This window comes from Chlorocebus sabaeus, chromosome 1 (genome assembly GCF_047675955.1).
Source record: "Chlorocebus sabaeus isolate Y175 chromosome 1, mChlSab1.0.hap1, whole genome shotgun sequence".
Lineage (NCBI taxonomy): Eukaryota > Metazoa > Chordata > Mammalia > Primates > Cercopithecidae > Chlorocebus > Chlorocebus sabaeus.
Genome location: NC_132904.1, coordinates 21,502,505 through 21,527,672, shown reverse-complemented (window position 1 = coordinate 21,527,672; position 25,168 = coordinate 21,502,505).

Genomic DNA, 25,168 nt, shown 5'->3' with positions numbered 1-25,168 from the left:
AGCAACTCAAGCAAGATATATATAGTCTGTCAGAGTGGGGCTCATTTGTTCATTCAGCAAAGGTATAATGAGTGTCTAATATATGCCAGGAACTGCTCCAGACAAAGAGGAGACAGCCATGAACAAGAGAGGTAAAATAGAGACGTGGTTTCACCGTGTTGCCCAAGCTGGTCTCAAACTCCTGAGCTCAGGCAATCCACCCACCTTGGCCTCCCAAAGTGCCGGGATTATAGGCATAAGCCTGTAAAGGAGGAAGGAGGAAGATGATGCATAAGAAAATGACAGACTGCATTAGGGAATGAAGAAAATGAAAATGGCTAAAGTGAAAGAGTGTTAAGAAGAAGGGCAGAGTGTGTGGCTACTTTAGATAGGGTGGTCAAGAGAGGCCTCCCAGAGCGGGTGGCATTTGTTCTGGGACTGGGTGAGAGATGCAGCTGGCCATGTCTAGATCTGGAAGAAGAGTGTGCCAGTAATCATCAAGACCATGCAGCAGAGCTAGGATTGGCATATTCGAGGGACGGTAGGCCAGTGTAGCCTAAGTATAGAGAGATCGGAAAAGTAGCCAGGAACCATGTTCATTAGGCCCTTATTAGCCCCAGTCAAGAATTTGGTTTTAATTCCAGATCAATAAGAAAGCCATTGGAGGGTTTCAAGTAAACGAATGATATCCTTGGCCGGGCACAGTGGCTCACATCTGTAATCTCAGCACTTTGGGAGGCCAAAGCAGGCAAATCACTTGAGGCCAGGAGTTCAAGACCAGCCTGGCCAACATGGTGAAACCCTGGCTCTACTAAAAATAGACAAATTAGCAGGACATGGTGGTGCATGCCTGTAATTTCAGCTACCTGGGAGGCTGAGGTATGGAAACTGCTTAAGCCCAAAAGGCAGAGGTTGCAGTGAGTCAAGATCATATCATTGCACTCCAGCCTGGGTGATAAAAGGGAACTCTGTCTCAAAAAACAACAACAACAACAAAAAACAAAAAAAACCCAAAACCCCCCCCCCCATGAATTATATATCTGACTTATGCTTAAAAACATCTCTGGCTGCTAGTGGAAGATGGATTGAAGAAAGGTAAAAAATGTAAACAGGGAGACCAATTGAAAAGTGATAACTTTATTTTATTCTTATTTTAATTTTTATTCTTATTTTTCCCAGTTGGCCTATGAATTATTATTCACAGCCTTACTCATTGTAGCCTTCCATGAATTATGTTTTTTTGAGATGGAGTCTCACTCTGTTGCCCAGGCTGGAATGCAATGGCGTGATCTCAGCTCACTGCAACCTCCGCCTCCTGGGTTCAAGCGCTTCTTCTGCCTCAGCCTCCCAAGTAGCTGGGATTACAGGTGCCCACCACTACGCCCAGCTAATTTTTGTATTTTTAGCAGAGCCGGAGTTTCACCATGTTGGTCAGGCTGGCCTCAAACTCCTAACCTCAGGTGATCTGCCCACCTTGGCCTCCCAAAGTTCTGGGATTACAGGCATGAGCCACCATGTCTAGCCACCTTCAATGAATTTATATGATTCCATTTACCTTAATTGTAAGAATTTGACAATGTGATTTTTTAGTATATTTTACTTCTGCATATATTGTAAGCCACACTTTTACACAATTACTTTTAAGGAGAGCCACATATTTCTACGATGCTTTTCACTCCTTTGTTTATGCAGTTTTCATTCAGTTTCAAAGGGCTTCCTTGAACATTTCTTATAATAGAGGTCTGCTGGTGATGAATTATCTCAGCTTATGGCTATCTTTTAAAAGTCTTTATTTTGTCTTCAGTTTTTGAAGTAGATTTTCATTGGATATAGAATTTTCAATGATAAGTTTTTCTTTTTGTTTCAACACTTTAAAAATGTCATTCCATTGTCTTCTAGCTTTCATTGTTTCAGATAAAAAGTCATCAATAATTATATTTTTGTTCCTCTATATGTGTATGCCTGGTTATTTTCAAGATTTTTCTTTTTTTTCTCCCACAGCACTTCTACTGTCCCTTTCTCAGATTTTTCTATATATCTTTGGAGTTTAGCAATGTGACTACAATGTGCCTTGGTGTTGTGTTTGTGTTTTTACTTCTTGAGGTTTGTAACTTTCTTAGATCTGTGGGTTGATCTTTTTCATCAAATGTAGGGGGAATGGTCATTTGGTCTTCATATACTTTTCTGACACAATTTCTCTTTCTCTCCTGAGACCATTTTTTATTATTCCACAGTTCCCCAGGACTTTTAACTTTCTGTGCTTTATTTTCTTTGGTCTTTTCTGCAGTGTCCAAGCTGCTGTTAAACCCATTCAATAGATTTTTTTACTTTTAGATATCATAATTTTTTCTTTTAAAATTTTCATTTCATCCTGTTTATAATTTCTACTTCTGTGCTCATATTTCTCATTTCTTCACCTATTATGTCTGTTTTTTTTTCTTTAGTTCTTGACATATTTTAACGTCCTTAAATACTAATTCCAACAACTATGTTATCTCTGGGTCTGTTTCTTTTTATTGTTTTTTCTCCCCTTGGTTATGGGTCTGTTTCTTTGCATAGCCAGTGATTTTTTTCATTGTGCACTAGACATTGTAGATTCTACAATTTGCAAGACTGGATTTATTCACCTTCCTTTGAAGAGTGTTGAGTTTTATTCTGTCAGGTGATTACTTTACTCACAATTACCTTGATCCTTTGAAGTTTGATTTTAAAATTTGTAGGTGGGGTATAGAGTAACTTTTATTCTAGAACTAGAATAGCCCTATTCATAAGATCTGCCTTTTGTGGATCTCAATTAAATGCCCAGTATGTTCAATGAGCTCTCTCTTTTCTGGCTGGTCAGAACTCCAATGTCTTCCTGCTCTGTGTAATTTCTGGAACCTCACAGTTTCTTAGTAAGTATTCTCTGCTAGGGCTCACAGATTCTTGTTCTGTGCATGCACAGTTTAGTGTTCAGCTAAATATTCAAGAAGACTTCTATGCATATTTCTGGAACTCTCTCTATGTACAGCTCTTTCTTTCCGGTGCCCAATACACAAATTACAGCCACCTCAGCATCCTTAAACTCCAACTTCTACCTCATCAGCTCTGAGAGATCATTGTCCTTTGCTTAAGCGACCCATTTCTACACCACAGAAGGTGCTTCCAGGCAGAAATATCAAGGTGATTATGTGCTGACATAATGTGTTTTCCTTTTCTCAGGGGTCACATTTTCCCCCTGACGGTTGTCTAAAGTGTGAAAACTTTTACTTCAGTTTTACATGTGTTTATAGAAGGAGGACTAGTCTGGTACTAATTACCCCATCATGGCTGAAAGTGGAAGTCTCTAGTATAACTTAATAATTTATTTTCAATAGTTCATACTTAGATGGCTATAGATTTACCTTTGAGAAATGAGATATTTCTGAAAAGGTGTGTGAAGTTACATGTATTTTATAGACAAAAAGCGTGGCCACGGCAATGTTTGTAATTCAAAGTGTTGCTTACAAACTCTAGTGTAATACTTTTCCTTTAAGTGTGGTTGGTTGTTTTTGTATCTTTGTGTAAGTGAGAGTAACAGTGAGAGCAAATGAGAAGGGGGAAAAGAGACATCAAGCAAATACAAAAGAAGAGAAGACACACTGGAATGGTCTGAACCTTTACTTTTTAAAATTATATTCAGCAGGCTGGGCGCAGTGGCTCACACCTGTAATCCTAGCTTTGGGAGGCCAAGGTGGGTGGATTGCCTGAACTCAGGAGTTCCAGACCAGCCTGGGCAACACAGTGAAACCCCGTCTCTACTAAAATGCAAAAAAAAAAATTGGCCGGGTATGGCGGTGTGTGCCTGTAATCCCAGCTACTCTGGAGGCTGAGGCAGGAGAATCATTTGAACCTGGGAGGCGAAGGTTGCAGTGGGTCAAGATAGCACCACTGCACTCCAGTCTGGGGTGACAGAGTGAGACTCCATCTAAAAAAAAGAAAAAGAAAAAAATATATATATTCAGCATAAAAGTCATTTAAAACAAAAAAATATATAAACTCTTATAATATTAGCTAAAATGTTGAATGCTTGTCATGTGCCAGGTTTTGTTCTAAGTGCTTCACATACTTTAACTTATTAAATCTTCACAACAGCACTTTATGGCAGGTGCCTGCTTTATCTCCATTTTACAGATTATAAAACTGAGATGGCATAACTTGCCCAAGGTCCATGGTTAATAGGCAGAAGTTGACATTTGATCCCAGGTGATCTGCATCCAAAAAATCCACATTTTTAACCTCTATGCTGCCTTCATATTAGAGAAGCATCTGGTTATTGTCTCCCACACCAATCCTCTATGCCCAAACTAAAAAAAAAAAAAAAAAAATTACCCGGGTATGGTGGCAGGCACCAGTAATCCCAGCTACTTGGGAGGCTGAGGAAGGAGAATTACTTGAACCTGGGAGGCGGAGGTTGCAGTGAGCCAAGATTGTACCATTGCACTCCAGTCTGGATGGCAGAACAAGACTGTCTCAAGTAAAAATAATAATAATAAAGAAAAAGGAAAAAAAATCCGGGATAAGTTCTGTTAAACTAGACATCACTGGGATTTGGTGCTGGTGAGAGATGCTTGGTAATTAAAGAGATGCACACTCTATTGATCCACTGATTTTTCATACTGGGCTCTTTTAGCATCTTCCATTCATCAGCTTCAGTCACCAGTACTGTCTTTTGATGGTCAAGTGACTTTCAAATATAGACAAAAGTTAATGAGTGACTCAGGGAGATTTTTCAGTGCCTCGCTTCTTAGTCGGAACTGCTTGAGAAACCAGATGATGACAATTGTGATGACCCATCTTTTGGAGTTGGAAAACATTGTCTCCCTGAAATACTAGTAATTCACACCAGCAGACTTTCAGCCTTGCTCCGCTTCTGACTTTGGGACGGTAAGATTGGGAGGGCAGATATGGATCCACACGAGAGGCATGGAGTGTTTCTAGGATGTTTGTTTCCACATCTTTAGCTGAGAGTTGAGATATCCTTAGGATGAACTTTTCCCGTGATCTCTGAGATTTCAGGAAAGAAAGAGATAGCAGATTGCAGGCTATTATGATGGCAAAATCATTTCTCTTTGGCCACCACACAGTTGTTCCCTGAGTCACAAACTACTCAATTCAGTAGCTGTCGAACTAAACTGCCTTTGAAATTCAGAGGAGAGTCTGTGTATGCCAAAACCAAGTCCCTGAGTCACCCAGCGCACAGCAGGAAGACAGCAGTGAACAGGGTCAGAAGTGGTGCCAGAATCCACCCCTTGCAGCGAGTGTGGACCTTCAAATGCCCGTTCTACAGGAATCATCCCAGGTCATAAAATCTCATGTCCTTGCAGACAGGAGGTACCATTGTCTGTTCCCTCTACTGTCTGCAAGGTTCGTGATTAGTGAATCATCTCCCTAAGTATCTTTTTACGTGGACTGAGCCATGTATTATGAAGATCCTATTTTATTTGTAATATCTAAGGAAACTGCATTAGACATTATAGTTTATGAACAAAATAGGTGGTGTTTGTATTTGGAAATGTAACATCTGACTTACTGGGAAGACCTGGATTTGAACAGATCTACCTGGGCCTATTATAGAACAAAAAACTTGGTGTCTTTTTTCTCTGGTCACCACAGTTCTGCAATTATTCTATATAATTGTTGTTTTCTTTTCTTTTTGGAAGGAGTCTCCTGTTGAAGAAAGAATCTAAAGAAATGCATAAGTTCCAGGGAATTTTCCTCTAAGACTAATAACAACAAGATAGCTTTGCCTTTATTTATTTATATTCGTTATTTTTTACACATGAAAAATACGTGTCTTCTTCAGAGATCCTGGGTTAGAATTTTTTATTTTCCTTGTCCTGATTGAAGAAGAATCTCAAACACTGATGCTGTTTTTTATTATTTCAAGAAGAATTTTGGATGGTGCTTGACAACTTATGCCTTCTATAAAAAGAAGAAATATTCTTTTACACTCTGTATATTAAAGATATTGTCCAACTGACATTTCACCAAACAAAGAAATTGAGCCACCTTGTGCTGTACATTTTTGTTTAAATATTTGGGAGCTATTGTTTTCAGAGTCATCCATGGTAATAATGGCCAACTCAAAAAATGTCCTACTGAAGGGTCGATTAAATATTGGCTCAGTTTCCACATTTGTAGCCCATGTCTTCCCTCCTTTTAGTTCTTCCCAAAACAAGGTAGGTTATGCCTCCCACTCAGAAACTACTTGCAAAATTCCATATCATAAGATGCTGAGCTTGAAATTACAAAACATCATCATCAGTTTCTGAGGACTTCAGAACTAGAAGTCAAACAGAAACTTCATGGTTTAGGAACCAAGGACCTGAAATACAACTTCTACGCTGGATTGGTATTGGTTCCAAGGTTAAAAATAAAGGACCACAGTTTTATTGTCTTTGAATGTAACATATTCCACATGAACGTCAATAGGGCTCAGACATGCACTGAAGGCAGACAAAGGGTAAATAAATTAAACTGAAGTGTCTCAGAAGGCACTTAAGGAGCAAAGATGTGCGGAAGTAACAAGAGACTTCGTTTTTAAGGACAACCCTATTTAGAACTCAAGGGAGAGAACTTAACTGGAAAACTCAAAGAACCATAGTTCCAAAATGAATTTAACTTACAACCTTTCTCAACAGCCAGGAAAAAGTGTGTGTGTGTGTGTGTGTGTGTATATATATATGTATGTATATATATACACACACACACACACACATATATATACACACACACACACAGATTGGTATATATATTTTGGAAGTTCCTGAGCACTTATGCATTCAAGCCAATGTACTTTCTTTCTTTTTTTTTTTTTTTTTTTTTGAGACGGAGTCTCCTTCTTGTTGCCTAGGCTGGAGTGCAGTGGCGTGATCTCGGCTCACTGCAACATCCGCCTCCCGGGTTCAAGCGATTCTCCTGCCTCAGCCTCCCAAGTAGCTGGGATTACAGGCACCCACCACCATGCCTGGCTAATTTTTCTGTATTTTTAGTAGAGACGGGGTTTCACCATGTTGGCCAGGCTGGTCTCAAACTCCTGATTTTGGGTGATCTGCCCACCTCAGCCTCCCAAAGTGTTGGGATTACAGGTGTGAGCCACCACTCCCAGCCACACTTTTCCTTTCAAACCAACAGAATAGCTGGATCATGTATGCTAAGAATGTGCAGGCTAAAATATGTCAACGAGACTTTGAGACCTTCCTGCATCTCACTTAACAACTTGCTTCTTGGAACATCTTCCTGTGAGGGCAATGAGTTACTACTGAAGCTCGTCTTTGTAGAATATTTTTTTACCAGCCTTTATTTGCTTTTCAAACCTTGCTGCATTTTTCCTGTACCAGGACAAGGCCCAGTTGTCCATTGACTTTTGTGAAGGCATCCATGGGAGGTTTTGAAGTCCACTGGTTAAAAGGGAAAACTGCTTTTGTGTTTGATCAGTATAAAGGTAGTTAGAAACAATGCTGAGTCACTTTAAAGCAGCTGCATTGCAAACCAAGAGAAAGGACTTTATCATTGGCTTTGTAGTCAGCAAATCTGGGTCCTGGCCTTTGCTGCATCAAGAGCAGACCTCTCAATGTCTGTAAGTTTCATCTACCTTTTCTTTAAACACCACCATTATTAAGCATTTACTACGTACCAACCACTATATTCAGCCTTTTATTCACTTAAACCTCACAACAACCCTATGGAATAAGCAGTATTATCATCCCCGTTTTATAGATGAGGAAACTGAGGCTCAGAAAGACTATAAAGCATACTCAGTGTTACACAGTGAGGAAATTAGAGAAAAAAGATTCGAGTTCTCATCACTCTGACTTCAGAGTCTGATCTCTTATCTATTCTGAAAGGGACTAATAATAACATCATTTATTGACACTGAGGATCAAAAGAGATAATGTTTGTAAAAGCTCCAAAGTCACATACACATATAACATGTTATAATGAAATCACTTAAGAAAAGAGAAAACTAAGAAATGGTTACATGTCATGGTCATGGAAAAGTACATTCAAATGCCTATAAACCAGAACTTACTAGTTCTGTGTAAACCAACACGAGATTTCCTGAATACCTTATTTTTCTTGACAGTACCCCATTGAAATACTAAATATGATATGTTACATAAATCAGGCAGGATGGATGACCACTTTATTTTACATTGATTCCGTCTTTAGAAGGCTGAGCAGCCTAAAAGACAACGAGAACTCTGGTCCATTTGTTACCTGTGAGCTGAGCTGCACTGGTTTGTTAATTTGCTTATGTTATAAAGACATCTGCACAGAAGTTCAGCCTTAACTCCCAGGAACATAATGTAGGTTACCAATAATGTAGAAAGTATTGTTTACTTGTAGGGTATAAGAGGATCAGAGGCTATGAAAAGGAGACACAATGTTCCTTAAATCACCACCACAGTAAAGTATGCACAATATCAAGTTAATCTTACTTTTACTGTTAGCAGGTAGTGCAATAAGTAGAAGAGAAGGATGAAGGTTGGCTGCAACAGGGAGTCAACAAGAGCCCCTTAGTCATTGGCAGGAGGGCTATGGCTGCATGGGTCAACCAGATGGAGTCTCTTGTGCAAATATGCCTCTGGACAGAGTCAAGCAACTGACATGCTTTTTCCTAGTTCCCATAGTACTGATGGAATGGATTGAATTGACTGATTATTTTAGGGTTGTGTAGACAGAAATGAATATAAATAAGAGGTAGAACAAGAGCAAAGGGACTGTGGTCACTCAGTACGTCTCAACATGAAGTGGAAACCCATGCTGTGGTTACCAGACATTGAACCCCTTTGGGAGGCTGGGGACTGAAAACTTGGACTTCATGCTTATATCCCTGATAAAGAAATATTTTCAGCTGGGCACAGTGGCTCACATCTGTAATCTAAGCACTTTGGGAGGCTGAGGTGGGAGGATCACTTGAGCCTAGGAGTTCAAGACCAGCCTGGGCAACATAGGGAAACCCCCTCTCTACAAAAAATAAAAAAGCTTGCTGGGCATGTTGGCAAGTGCCTGTGGTCCAGCTACTCCGGAGGCTGAAGTGGATCACTTGAGCCCAGAAGACTGAGGCTGCAGTGAGCCATGATCATGCCACTGCACTCCAGCCCAGATGACAGAGTGAGACCCTGTGTCAAAACAAAAACAAAAACAAATATTTTCCAAATTCGTAAACTTATTCGTGACAATAATTCTCCAACTAGAAATAGAGATATTTGGGCTGAAGGATATCTTTTTTCCCAAATTACAAGCCTGTTGATAGAAAAAGGTTTTCAGAGTTAAAAACATGCATCACACTTCGTGCATGTTTAATCGTTTACTTTTACTCTAAAAGAATGACATTTTCTGAAATTGAGGTTGCACTAAAAAAATCCACACTGAATGGTCTTAATCCTTATAGCTTATCTTAACTGATCTGCATCTGCTGAGTTGTTACTGAAGTGCCTCCTGTCACAGGTTTGGCTGAGTCACAGAATCGGTTATGTAGCTGATGCACCAGACTTTTCCCCTTTTGTCCAAAAATAGGAAAGGGTTTGCACCCTAAATGATTTGAAGTGGTTTCGTAAAGCTGCACGGGCTCTGTCATTCAAGAGGGTAATATAGAGATGGATTACCCTGGGGAGAGAGACGGGATGACAGAGCTGAAGGAATTGCATCGCATGTAGGGAGTAAGGAGTTATATCTTTTAGATCCCTACTGATCCCTGTTGACTTCCCAGACACGCTGTGGCCCCCAACTACGCAATAATAGGTTTTATTATTTAAAGTTGAAGTCTTACTTTGGGAGGCTAAGGTGGGAGGAGTGCTTGAAGACAGGAGTTCAAAACCAGCATGGGCAATTAAAGCAAGATCTCCATTTCTACAAAACATAAAATGAAATAAAAAAATTTTTTTACTTAAAAATAACAGTTGGACTTTGGAGTCTCACTTTCATTTTATCAGTCAGAGTATTGAGAATTAGTTTTAGAAGAAATAGAAGAGGTATATATAGATAAAGTGATAAGGAAGGTAACCAGATTTTATAAAGAAAGGAACTACAACTAATTGATAGAATCTGCATTTTTTTTTTTTTTTTTTTAGTTTATTTCTGCTCTTTAAGAATTTGCAATTTTTTGGAAAGATGATATTGTGGACTTATTATCCCAACCTCCTGTCCCCTTGATTTTACTGGTTTATGCACTTTGAAGAGAAAAGAGAGCATGAATAAGGAATCAACACGTGAGAAATGAAGAAATTAATCCCCTTAGGAATTTTGTGTGTGGGGGATTATAAGAATACATAATCGAGGTAAGCCCAAACCAAAAGGGCTTATTAAAAAAACCATTTTCAAAAGGCAACCACATGAATTTTAACAGCGATGGCAACTACAGTTCTACAAGGTTTATGGTCAAAACTTTTTTGTTTTTTTTTTTTTTAAATCTCAACTTGATTAATGATTAACAGGTCCCATTTATGATGCCAAAAAGAAGTTTTTTAGTGGCCATTTTGTGGGCCTCAATAATACCAATTACAATATCAACAAAAAGGAGAAATAATGTTGCTCAAGTAATGTTTTAAGCCCAACTGGTTAACAAAATTCAGGTGTATGGTTTTTAGATCTTGTGACTGAAGCTTTGTTTTCTACGTTTGAATCTGGAGAAAGAGAAAATAATTAATTTAAAATGACTTAAAATGCAGGATTCCATGAAGGTCTTCCTTTATCAGTATAGCTTTAGTAACTGTTGGAGAAATCAGCTAACATTTATTAGAGCTTCTGATTCAATCATATTTTTAACTCTTTCTAGTTAGCCATTAGCCATTTGAAAGAATGATAAGTAAAGCCTTAAGGGTTTTTGTTTTTGTTTTTGTTTTTGTTTTCATATTCCTCAAACAACATGAGTTAAAAAAAAATAATCTGGGTTTTTTTTTTTTTTTGTCTCTTGAAATGATCAGCAATTTTTAAAAGGTTTCAGCAAAATATGATTGAACAAATCTTATGTTTAACAGATTAAACCATTTCTGCATTCAGTTTTCTTGTCTAAAAAGAATTACATTTAAATAGTAATTCAGCAATGTATTTTTAAAAGCCCAAAAACATTTTTATTTCTGACTTTTAAATTTTTGTATAAAGGGGGTAAAACACTTTTATTTGTTCATAAAAACATGAGGGGAAAAAAGAGGCAGAAATTCACATTTTCCTGCCTATAAATACCAAATTAAGAAGATCTGTGGTGAGGTTTTTAAAAAATTAAAAGTAAAGCCCTGGTAAGTTTGAAAATATGTATGTACAGCTCTGGATCACCACTGCATAAAATGTCACAGGATTTCTGGAAGCCCTCAGATGCAAGCCATCAGTGAGGTTACATGTGGAAAATAGCAAGAATTACAATTCAAAATGTAGTTTTTAAAAAAACAAACAAAAGAAAACCCAAAATGCAATTTCAAAAACGATAGTCCTCCCAAGCCTTGTTCAGCCTAGGTTCCTGTCTAGACATGCAGATCGAACTGAAGAGTTGAAGCAATTATTCAGATAATTCAAAGGAAAAAAATAAAATCTTCTCCCTAAAAGAGAAGATTTGAGCAGCCTGAGCTACCTGACTTGTTTGTCCTCACTGATTGGTTCACCAGATAATTGTACTTCACCCTGCGAGTTTGAAGAGGGCCATAGGATTTGAATCAGGGAGAAATTTCATGAACTTTTGTTTTTCTGTGCATTCGACTTCAGTGAAATGTGTATAATTTGAAGGAAAAGAAAGTCTCTTGGAGAATCCTTTCAAGAAAATATAAAGTTATTCTTATAAGATATGCAAACGTTACATTAGTAATGACTCTCCTATCTCCAAAACATAAATAAATAAATGAATAAATAAATAAATTCTGAAGACTAACCTTCTAAGTACCTTTCTTTTTCAGATGAGATGACAAGATTTAACACAAAAGAAAAGAGACTCATTAAGCTATCTGTAAACTGGATGTTATTCCTTGCAGTTTAGTTCATGTGTCATTTATATATTCTTATGAATTATATAATTTAAATAAAGAAAGAAATTGTTACCTGTGTATCTAGTACAAACTAGGGTAGACATTGATAGAAATTAAAATAACAATCAAGCTATGAAAATATAAAGGTTCAGAAATTCAAAAGTAATTATATTGTTCTGGTCAACTTAAAATAGATGATCTTTTGAAAATATTTTAAAAACCCATTATGAATATATTTTTAAAACTTTAAAAAGTAAATAGTCACATAAACTAAACTGGGCAGCAAATTTCAAGGTAAAAATCAAGCAGGTTAATAGTCCATGAAACATATCAGATATTGAAATTAAAATAAAATTTGAAATTCATTCATGCCAGAAATTACTACTGCCAAGGCCTGTCATATGTCCTATTAGAAAATTAGAAGCATAATATTTAAACCAGGAAGAGTTAAATGATTATAAAAAGGGAGCTTAGAATTTATCTCATTTGTTCTTCAAATATGAATCTGTGGTATACATTTACCAGAATAACATTAATTTTAATACTGCCGTACATAAATGTTCAAGTACAGACAAAATTTAAAGGGCAGTTTTACAAACAAAAATATTATTAAAACAATGTTTCCAGATACCAGACATGAAACGGCTGTTTTATGTTTTAAAAAAGCCTAAACCTTGTGAAAATAGATTAACAAAATATAAGAAAACAAAATCAAAAATTAAATTTTCTCCAAATTTAACTTTTATGAGCATTTATGACAATGTTATAATACTTGAGAGCCTTTTCAAGATGGCATATTTAAATATTTTAAACTCTTAACATAAGGCTTTTATAAAACCTGTGGTAACATACTGGTCATAATCACTAAATGCTAAACTAATAATATTGTAAAAAAATTACTTAGCAATTACTAAAAACAATTATATTTTTATGTATTTTCAGAATTAAAGTAAAAATAGATAATTCTGACATAATCTGAAAAACTAAACTTTATTAACAAATATAATTTGGCAACTGATTTATTTTAAAAGGCAGATGTGACTAAAACATTTTTAAAGAATCATATGTAATATATTGTAAGCATATAAGACATTTTGTCACATGTTTATTTGAACCTTATTTTAAAAGAAACAATCAAATTATATAAAAAGTATGTTATCCCTGTAAATTACATTGTTTAGATTTTTGCCAAGTAGGAATATTTTGATGAAAGCAAAATAATAACTATAGAAGTTCATTGTCAGCTTACTCTTGATATCTGGGTCTATAATAGTTCATAAAAATGTTTAAAAGACCAAAACAAACAACTCTGGTCTAATAGTTAACATAAGATACTGCTAAAACCCAACATGATTCTTTATTTTCTCTCACAAGGAATTTTTGGCAATTTCTAAATTTTAATATGAAGTATATCTAATTCATAAATATTTCTAGTTAATAATAAAACTACTGTAAACGTTTAAAACTCTTCTTATATTTTTAAAACAGCTTACGTTCTTGATATTTGAAATACTAGTATTTGAATTATTGAAAGGAAGATGAAATAATTTTATTAGTTAAAAGTTTTATTTGCACAAAAAGCAATGAGTTACTAAGATGGTATTAATTGCTTAAGACTTTTTATTTTTAATTTTTTTTAAATTGAATTTTTAAAACCCGGTATTATATCTGCTTGTAAGACAATTGGAAATTATACATTCTGGATAGAAATTCTATTTTAAAACATTTGCTAAAAATGAAAAGCAATCTTAACTAAATATAAAAATTTAAAAATTATTTTAGTTAAGCTATTTTTGGATTTCTAAAGCAGGATAACAAATTTACTTTGAATGCCAATCATTTTAGTAATTTGGTATTCTGTTGTTCAGATTTTTGTACTTTTAGTTGGAATATAAACCTTCTATTTAGTTCCATTTGTAGATAATTCTAAATGTAGAGTATAGATTCTAGAACATGTTACATAGTCACTTGTTGGTCTTGAAAATGCCAATAAAAATAATGCATTTTTAGTTTTACACACAAATAAATGTTTTAATAGCAAGAAACAGAAACTACATGGCACATTAAATTTTTTTGCATTTTATTTTTTTAATAGATGCTAAAACAATGGTTTCAGGAAATGGAGTATTTTTGTTTTATCTGAGACTTACAGTACCTTAAGTAATGTTTTCGAAAGAAAATAAGAATACTTTTTACAAACTTTCCATTGCAACCTTTACACAAAGGAAACAACTGCAGTTGATTACAACTTTGATGCAAATTGTAACTCAAAATGTAGTTCATAATATCTTACTAAATATTTACATTATTATGGAAATAACTGTTATGCATTTTATGAGGTTAAAAAAGATGCTACACAGAAAATAGGAACTCCCATAAAAAGAATCAATGCAAAGGACATTTTAATACAGTTTTAGAACCTTTAAACTCATAGCTAACTAGTTACATTTACTTAATGAATCTCACAGTTTTAAAAGTTAAGGAGGGGCAGCTTAGTTTTGAGGTGCTGAAAGGTTACATGACTCAGCTCTATCTATCTGACGTTTACAAACATCCAGTTGCTAGACGTCACCCAGATAACATAGCCCTTTTCATTTTTTAAATTTTCATCTAGACATATTGACATTATGAAGGCACAGTAATTGGTTTTACAGTAATAATATAGAACTATGACGACATTAAGAGAAATGTTAAGAATAAACCCTGTTGGTTCCTGAATTTGCTATCTAAATGTTCAAGTATTAGTCTTTTGATTTTTTTTTTTAAAGTAATTTGATAATAATGAACTGCATTTAAGAAAAAAATCCTTATGGTTCTGATTTAAAATAAAAGTAGGATGATTAGGTAAAAAATTTCTAGTGATACCTTATTGAATACGAGCTATAGATAAAAACTAAAATGTCATTTTACTGTTTTGTTACTGCTTACTATTATTCACTCACTAGATATTTAAATACTTTTTAAATGGTGATGTTAGATCTATGAGCATGTAATTTTAAATTAACTTTTAAAAACTTAATAGTATTAGAAAATCTGTATTCTAGTCTCTTAAAGTAGTTGCAAGATCAATGAAAGCTTAAAAATTAATTGTTTTTATTTCTAAAATATATTTTCAGATCTTTTAAATGGTATTCCTTTCTTCAGATTTTGATTGAAGAATTCTGAAATAATGCCAACGCTTAGGATCCTGATAAATTTTTAAAAAGCTTTTATTTTGCCTGTTATAAAAAAATTTAATCTGTGTTAAAATAGTATTATGAGAGATAATTCAAATGCACTGGCAAAATTTTCTTTTTGCTACTTTTACTGTAAATAATAATAATGTTTGAAAACTCTCAATATTGGTCCAGAAGTTTCTGTCTTCACGGCATTATTATTATTTCTGCAAAATGCCATACAATAAGGAATATAAAATTATGGCTTAAAATATTTTGTAGTACGCCACTTTAAATAAATATTACAAAGTAATGACTTTTTTAATTGTTAGGGAAGTTGGACCCCATCTCAGTGAAACTTTCTTTCCTCTTATAAACAAAAATGGCTCTTTTCTTTTTCTTTTTTTTTTTTTGGTCAGTTTCCTGTGTCTTGTTTTTAATAGTGATACCACATTTTGCTGAAGAACTTTCTATTTGTAACTTACCCCCCCATAAAAATGATTTCATTTAAGCCTTCTCAATGACACCATTATTAGTTCTTACTTGGCAGCTATCAACTGTTGTCACTTTTCCTATCCAAATGTTACAAACAAAAACAAAAACCAAAAAAACCCTCTGGTCTTGATCACTTTCCACTGTCACTATTGACTAGAATCTTTTAAAGCATTTTTAATTCTCCGGATTTGTCAAGCATTCACATGAGCAATATACAGGTAGAAAATAAATCAGCTACCCAAAAAGATGTTGAACAAATATAAATGTTAATAAAAATGGACAAGAAGACCACTTCACACACACCCTAACCCCCCAGTTTTTCAGGTTACTTTGACTTAAAAATATTGTGTGCTAATACAGATTTGGCTGGATTTTGTCTGCAGAGCTGTGTTAGCTTTCTAATCTTGTTTTCTGTTTTAACCTGCATTATAGCCATGGCTAAAGAAATGAGAAACAAAGAAATGTATGGAAGCATACATTCACATATTTTTGGTTTTATATGTTATTGTGTTTGTGGCTGTATTTAAACTGTGATATTATGCCAATAATAGAGCTATCCAAAACCTCTCTTTAAAAAGTCTGAGATATCAAAACATTACATTGTATATGCCATAGATATTCACAATTATGATTTGTCAACTATACAATTTTTATTAAATTAATAATTTAATAAAATTATTTTTAAAATAAATGCTTTTTCAAAAAGCTTAGAGGTTCATCTAAGTAATTTTTAAACAAGCATTGCTGACTTTTGCGACAGCATTTGATTGCTTAATCAAAAGTGTTATGGGCTATATGATATGAGCATTTAAGAATGCCACTCATCCTAACTGATAATCCATACCATTCATCTCACTACCATATTTCAACCAATGTCTGGATCTATGTTTGTAATTGATGTAAAGCAGTTACTTGGCCAAACATGATCCCATCCGTACCCTTTTTTTTCCATTTTGGTGGATTTGGATGTTGATTTCCCCTGGTGCATTTTCTAGGAAACAGGGTGATTATATCTGAAGAAACATCTTTATTCCCCTCCACAAACAGAGAGGAATATACTTGGAATATATACAGCTCTAGTTAATGGCTGATTCTGACAAACTTATTTGCAACAGCTAGATCTCTTTGAAATGAACAACTTAGACAGACTTCTTGATAAATTATAATGATTCTAATGGGGTCTTGTAAGGACCTGTTATTCAAATTATGGCCACCTGTGATGTTTTTATTCATAAGAGGAGTGAGTCTGGTTCATTGTCTCTAAATTTACCTTCAGAAAGCTACCATTACATTTTTGTTTGTCCTTTGTGTTTGTTGATTTTTCCCTGCTTCTAAGCTTTAAACATTTTGTGTGACTCTAACCAACACAGATGATTGTGGTTGTAGTTTGGAATTGTCCAATGGCAGATGGTTAAAAATCCCACAATGGTCCCATTCATGGAGTTTATTGAGCTTGCCTGGTGAAGTTCTCCTCAGGTATCCCGAAGGACATAGTACTTGGACCACGGGCTCAATAGTGTTTAGCATTCATTTTGTTTAGTAAATTCCAGGGGATTGCAGCTTCTTTTTTGTATCAAATTGTTACTATGAAATAAAAAGCCCACAGGGTTGGACTTCCAGCCACAGTAAAACCTGATGTTAGGTCCAGAAGGGAATTTACAAATCAACACATTCCCCTTAACTCTTAAGTAGGGAGGATGCAGTGTTGAAATTATTTTTTCAAGGTAACTATTTGTATTTAGTTTGATCTCCAAACAACATGTGTTTGTTTCATTTGTTGAGATACTAAAGAAAAATCATAATATACAAAGTGCAAATGCTGATACTGAATCAGCAGAAACATTATTGTTTCCAGACACCAATAGGTAGAATATCTGATTCTGCCTCAGGAGATGTGACTTTGATTCTGGATCTGGCAGTGACTCTTGGTGTAAACTTCTATAGTAATTTGTCTGGAAAATTGGGCTAATACTCTATCTAGCCTACAGGGTTCCTTACACTATTAAATAGGGTAAACATATGGGTAAGCATTTTGGAAAAGTGAAATTTCAGTCCATGGAAAAAAAGAATTGAATGGGGAGGCCAATTTCAGCTTTTTGGTTGTACGACTCTGGGCAAATCATTTCCTTTCTATGGATCCCTGTCAATTTTAAAAAAGTGAAAATTGGACTAGATGATCTCTAAGTCTTCTTGTAGCTTTGACAACCTGTGTTTTGGGATGATCATTGACAAGATTCCAAGAGCCCCAGCTGTACTCAAAGTGGGGATTTGTAGGGTACCTTTTTGTTTTCTGTTTACTCAGATTGATGCCCTACATTCTGTTTGCTACTCATGCCTCTGACTTTGTAGGGAATACTACCTTGAAGCATACTCCAAAACATGACAAGCACATCTAGGTATCTCTGGTGGCCACTTTTGTCATAATGTCCAGCAGTGAGGTATCTTGCCACAGATTATACTGTGGAGGAAGGTTGGATATTCGGCCACCTCGTCTTGGCTGTTTCTACGAAGTTCATCTCCTTTTAAGAACCTAGCTGCATGACTGGGTAATGAAGGGGACAAAAGGATGAAGACTCAAGTGGTTGGATATTTACTGCCTTAATTAATATGTTGCTTCTATTGAAACATTGATCTTAAAATGAGGTCTTAATAGCTTAATAATTTCTTTTTTCTTTTTCTTTCTTTCTTCTTTTTTTTTTTTGAAATGGAGTTTTGCTCTTGTGGCCCAGGCTGGAGTGCAATGGCATGATCTCGGCTCACTCCAGCCTCCACCTCCCAGGTTCAAGCAATTCTCCTGCCTCAGCCTCTGGAGTAACTGGGATTACAGGTGCCCGCCACCACACCTGGCCCATTTTCGTATTTTTAGTAGAGATGGGTTTTCGCCATGTTGGTCAGGCTGGTCTTGAACTCCTGACCTCAGGTGAACTTCCTGTCTTGGCCTCCTAAAGTGCTGGGATTACAGGCGTGAACCACAGCACCCGACCAATAATGTCTTTTTTAAAAAAATGTAATTTTTTTCTATCAAAAGTCAGGGCTGTTGGTTTCTTGGACATATGGCTTGGACTACAAAGGAGACTGAAGGTTGGTGCATTCAGAAAACATGGTGGATGTTTTGGCCCTAAAAAGAAAACTAAGATTTTTTGAAGAAATATAGGTTGGGCAGAATGTAAGGGATCCCAGGCATCTCTTTATAAGTATTTAATAAGAGAGCTCTGAGATAGTAAAGGATCTTTCAAACATTTCCCTTCAGAATTCCTAAAGGCCTCTTCCAATTTGTCCAGAACATGTCCCATCCTGATAGGCACCAGCCGAGCTCCTTCTGACCAATCCTAAAAAGAAGACACTTAACAGGAATGCTGAGAGACAGTAGGTTCCTATACGAGGCGGCTGCATGAACAGATAAAAGGTGTTCTCTCTCTCTGTCTGGCTCTCTCTGTCTTTCTCTGTCTCTCTCTCCATCCCTCCATCCCTCCCTCCTTCATTTCTTTCATTGTAAGAATTGTTCTCCATTAAACTCGTAGCTGCTGTGGTCTAAACGTATCGGGCAGTTACACATTGCAATGGGCTATGGATTCTGATAGAAAGTAACCACCCTGTTGGTATTTGATAGATAGCTGACTCTCCAGGGAGTTAGTCATTTGTTCTGAATCGCGGCTTCGGCTACAGACCAGGTACCCTCCGTTTTGCCCCTATGGCACTGTTTCCTCTTTGGCCTCTCATCCCTCCTCACAGGCCCACACCTGGGTTGGACGGGGCTCTGGGGGCAGCTGGTCGGCTACGACTGAGCAGTGTGTGTGAGTGAGGGAGGGAGAGGAGGAGGGGCAAATGGCCCGAATCATTTTTCTTCTAAAAAGTTGTCAGAAAGCACAGATCCTAATCTCTTCATTTGGGTCGTTATTCTCCATCACGACCCTGGTTTACTATTTGGCAGTTTCCTCTTTTGAGGTCTTTGTCATCTGTTTAAGAAGATAAACAATTCAACACTTCGCGTGGCCTTGGTAAGTCATTTTACTTCTCTTGTCTTCATCTATAGAGTAAATGAATTGAATTAGATGATCTCTGAGGACTCTTCCAACTTGAAGACCAATGGTTCCAGAACTAGGCATGTAAAGCTAATCGGGAGATATTTTTTTAAATGAGTAAGGGAGGCTTCTGACATCCTGTGGCCTGAACAGTGGAGAGTCTGCACAGGATGGCGCAGCACAGAACTGCTTATCCCGTAAACTTCGTTTTAAAAGAAAGCTGATATCATTGGAAGGGGGTGGATTTCCTAGTTTTTAGATCACCACGGATCCTGTATGGCTTTTCTTTCCTACTTATGTATTTGCCATTTTTCTTCCTTTAAAGGATTTATTTAAAAGAGTGGTAACGGGAGGTGGCCAACAAACTAACTTATTTATTGATTTTTCTGGAAAGTTCTTGGTGACTAAAGGAAAATATTTAGAACTGTCTGGATTCCAGTGGTCCATGCTGCTTTTTAGCCCCATTTTCGGAAGCAATTCATCTTGACTCTATATACAATTCATGCAGATAAGTTATCATAGGTACAATGTAGACATTTCTACACATATTTTTGTAAATGGACATTTGGCATGTGGCACGTCTTTTAGATGAGATTTGTAATGAAGTGGTATATAACTGAGAGTGGATGGGCATGCTTCACTCAATTCTGATACTATCAGTAAATATTTTCTACTTCATACTTTTTTTATTAGAGTTCCTTTATTTAAAAAGAAAAAACTGAGAAAAACATAATATGGTATGTTTTGGTTATCATGTAAAGAGGAGGGGTTTTTAAATATAAATTTAAGGGGTACGAGTGCAGTTTTGTTGCATGGATATATCATGTAGTGGTGAAGTCTGGGCTTTTAGTGTAACCATCACCCAAGTAATGTATGTTGTACCCATTAAATAATTTCTCATCTAAAAGGAGGTATGTTCATCTTTTCCCATGCCGTTTCAGTTCAGTGAAAAAAATGTGTGTTTCCTTAACTATCTCAGTTATATGTAAATCAATAAAATCACAATTTAAAGACAACAGGCCAGGCGCGGTGGCTCCCACCTGTAATCTCAGCACTTTGGGAGGCCAAGGTGGGCAGATCACCTGAGGTCAGGAGTTTGAGACCAGCCTGGCCAACATGCTGAAACCCTGTCTCAACTGAAAATACAAAAATTAGCAGGGCGCGGCGGCAGGCACCTGTAGTCTCAGCTACTTGGGAGGCTGAGGCAGGAAAATCACTTGCATCCAGGAGGTGGAGGTTGCAGTGAGCTGAGATAGTGCCACTGCACTCCAGCCTGAGCGACAGAGTGAGACCTTGTCTCAAAAAAATAAAATAAAATAAAATAAAATAAGTAAAAATAAAATAAAATAAAAACAACAACATAGCACACATTTTAAAGGTGGCCTTGTGGATTCTGAGAGAAGGAGAATGACTGAAGGGAGAGATTGAGAAAGAATGTTTTTAGCTGTTCCAAGTAATGTTCCCACCCTAAATGATATGGAAGAGTAGCTATTAAGACAGCTTCGAGTTTCAGAGATTACAAAACTCTTGGCCATCTTCCCTTGTCTGCATCAGTTTTTGAAAGACACATGTGGCCGGGCGCGGCGGCTCACACTTGTAATCCCAGCACTTTGGGAGGCCAAAGCGGGCAGATCACCTGAGATTGAGAGTTCGAGACCAGCCTGGCCAACATGGAGAAACCCCATCTCTACTAACAATGCAAAATTAGCCGGGCATGTTGGCGCATGCCTGTAATCCCAGCTACTTGGGTGGCTGAGGCAGGAGAATCACTTGAACCCAGGAGGCGGAGGTTGTGGTGAGCTGCGATGGCGCCATTGCACTCCAGCCTGGGCAACAAGAGCAAAAACTCCATCTCAAAAAAAAAAAAAAAAGAAAGACACATGTGTAATATACCTTAAGATACTTTAGCATTTCTTTAAAAACAGGTAATTTGCAGATGAAATTAAAGAGAAAAAATAACCTCAGATAGGTCACCTGTTTTCTCTTTTCTTCTGCTTGTTTCCTACCAAAGGATGAGGGACCTTTTAACCTGGTCTCTATGGCTGAGCATGACTTAAAATTTAAGTCAGGTAAAACTCTAGTCCTCCCACCAATGCCTCTACCTCTCACTGCAAGAAAAGTCCAAATAATCCAGCTCTTCCACCCCCACAAACTGCTGTAATTTCAGTTTTACTGAATTAACTAAATGATTAAAGGAAGAATACCTTATTTTTCCTCTTGAGCCTCAGCGAATTTGACTCTATAGAGAATTAACACCTTTACGTATAGCACGGATTGGTTTACATAGACCGGTACTGAACTCCTAGGCAAAACAACCCCATTTTAAACTGTGTGACTACGTTTAAGTTTTGTGGTCTCCTTTTCCCGTTCTCTTTGCTCCCCATGCACACTGATTATTGACAGAAAATATCTATTTGAAATTCCACAGGATCTTGTATCCAGTTCTCTCCAGTGTTTGATTTAAAGTCACATCCAGAAGGGTGGGATTGGATGATATGAGGTGGTCCCACAGAAGATGGGCTTGGAGCAGTTCAGCGAGGGCATTGATTCTGTAACAGAATTGGTTGGAATTAGCCACTTTAGAGATGGCTTCTATTTAAGAACTATGTGTACTGTCGCTGATGACAGAATAAAGACTTCAGGATATTGATAAGAAAATTAGATTCCAAGTGGAAAAATTAGAATATGGCCTGGGTATTAGAGAATAACTGTTAATTTTGTAGGTGTGATAATGGCTTTGTGGTTATGTAGGAAAATGTCCTTACGTTTGAGAGGTGCAAGATGAAATATTGGGGAATAAAGTGCCATGGTGTCCGCAACTTCCTTTAAAGTACCTCAGCAAATAAAAAAAGAAAAAAAAAAGCTGAAGAAAAGATGATATAATGTTAATAACTATGAAATAGAGATGATATAGATACATTGATGCTTGTTATATTCTTCTACTTTTGTTTGTTTGAAAATTTCCATAATAATAGTGAAAAAACTTTCAGATCCAATATTGTAATGTTAAAAAATACCACACATAAATAATAAGGTAAAATCTTATTGAGATAATATTTTTTGTGCATGCACAAGCAGGGAGCCTGGATTTACAATTTGTCCAGACTGACAGGCAGACTCAATGTTCTTAGGGTATGGTAACACATAAACTAATAGAGAATGAAAATCCCGTGCAATAATACCACTCATTTTTTAAAATGTATTTTAAATTATAGAATTGAGTTTGTAGAAAAGCACAGGAGACATAAAAGATGAAAACAAAATCATTTTCTTATTATCACTTGTTCGGCTAAGTGCTGAAATGTTTGGGGTTCTGAACCCAGGGGTTGGAAGAGAGCACCTTGAAGATGGTCACAAACACAAAAGGGTTTGAGGACCTTGGACTCGTGCATGGGAACTTGAAAGAGAAGTTAGAGTAGCCAGTATCATGGCATAAATTAACTGAAAGTCTGAAGAGGATGAGACAAGTTTTGAGAACATAAACTATACCAAGATGATTTGATTTTAATGATCTTTGGAATTACCAGATTAATGTGCTTCTTAAAAATGCTTCTTTTGTCTTCTGAATAATTGTGACTGTAGTAGCTATGCTCAACCCAGGTAATGCAATGCTTTTTGGATATGTTGGGATAGCATTTGTTTATCACAAAATGTGTGTATTTATGTATTGCCATGAGGATACAGAAAGGAAATATACTCAAATAGGGAAGGGCATGTTTCTACGTAACATTCTGGGGGTACACAGCCTAGCTTCAGTGGTGTTGACTTTAGGTCTTTTGATTCATTGCTGTACACAAGTACATGCCCAAATATTCTATATTAAAAATATAAGTATTACCCATATAACCCTTGAAAGCCCCACTTTTGTTTTAACAGGAAAGGACACCTTTCCTTCTGAACGCCTATTTATTTTTCAAATAATAAATATTAAATGGGCTCATTTTAAAGTAGCAAGCCTCTGGTGAGAACTACGTCGCACCAAATCAAACTTACCATTTGACCCTGTACTCAACATGGAGATGGTTTTAGTAGAGCAGAAGCCTTTAGTAGGCTTGCTCTTCCAAAACTGCTGCTGCTGTTGATTTACTGGTAGCAAAGCCGGGCTGTGTCCTAGGAGGAAAGGACAAGTGAATCCAGCGTTCTTGATTCCTTGGAGTTTGCCTTTTAGCAAGAGAAGAAGGAGCGTAGTTCAACAGTTAAGGTCCTGGACTAAGAAACATGAGATAGAGGATATATTACATTCTTAAAATTTAGGCATGTCTCTGGAGTTACCATTACATGAATAAATGGTCTTCTCAAAAAAAAAAAAAAAAAAAAGCAGAAATAGGATATATTACATCTGAGTCCAGATCTAATTTTTTTCGCTAGCTGACTACTGACCTCAGTGTCTTCATCTGCAAATTAAGAGACTCGGATTAAATAATAATTGCTGACATTTCTTCAAACTTTTTACTGTGTCAGGAACTGTTTTGAGTGCTTTCCATTAAATATTTTAATCTTCAGAACTCTATAGATATTCTTTTTGTTTGTTTAATTTTTTCAATCACATCATTCTTTGAAGATATTCTTAATATGCCTAATTCATCCATTAGGAGACAAGACATTCTGAGGTAATCAAGTGCCCAGTAATCCGAGAATTTTAGAGATAGAAGGGCACACGGAAATCACCTCATCTAGGAGGCAGTGTGTATCACTGCGATTAAGCGGGCCAGCTCCGTGCCCAAAATATGTGCCGTTTAAACTTGGATCTCATTAAGAATACACCTTGAGCAAATGGCTTAACCTTCGTTCTTGTCTATAAAATGAGGATGATAATAGGATCTGCATTATAAAGTTGTTAGTATTAAACATGCAGTGCTTAGAACAGTGCTTGTCACCTAGAAAGCTCTCAGTAAATGTGACAGCTAATGAGGACGAGACTGATGATGGTAGTGACTGGATAAATAGCCACTATTGTTTTTCCTTTTTTTTTTTTTTTTTTTCTGAGACGAAGTCTTGCTCTGTCACCCAGGCTGGAGTGCAGTGGCACAATCTCGGCTCACTGCAACCTCCGCCTCCCAGGTTCCAGCGATTCTCCTGCCTCAGCCTCCCGAGTAGCTGGAATTACAAGCATGCACCGTCATGCCCGGCTACTTTTTGTATTTTTAGTAGAGACGGTATTTCACCATGTTGGTCAGGCTGGTCTTGAACTCCTGACCTCAAGTAATCCACCCACCTCGGCCTCCCAAAGTGCTGGGATTACAGGTGTGAGCCACGGTGCCCGGCTGACACTACTGTTTTTCTTAGAAGAATGTGCTACAGCAGTATTAACAGATCCTCTATTGGGTTAGAAACAGGTGCTGCATTATCATCATCAGTGATACAGAATGGTTTTTTAGAGAAAGAAATAATTTATGTTGAAGAAGCAGAGTTAATAGGAGACTGTTCGCCCAGAAAAATGTGTGTTAATTTGTAATTCAGCAACAAGTTCATAGAAACATAGTGTCCGTAAACTAGATAGGTGCATGTATTTTTCTGGTTGTCTTTAAAGCTGTGAAAT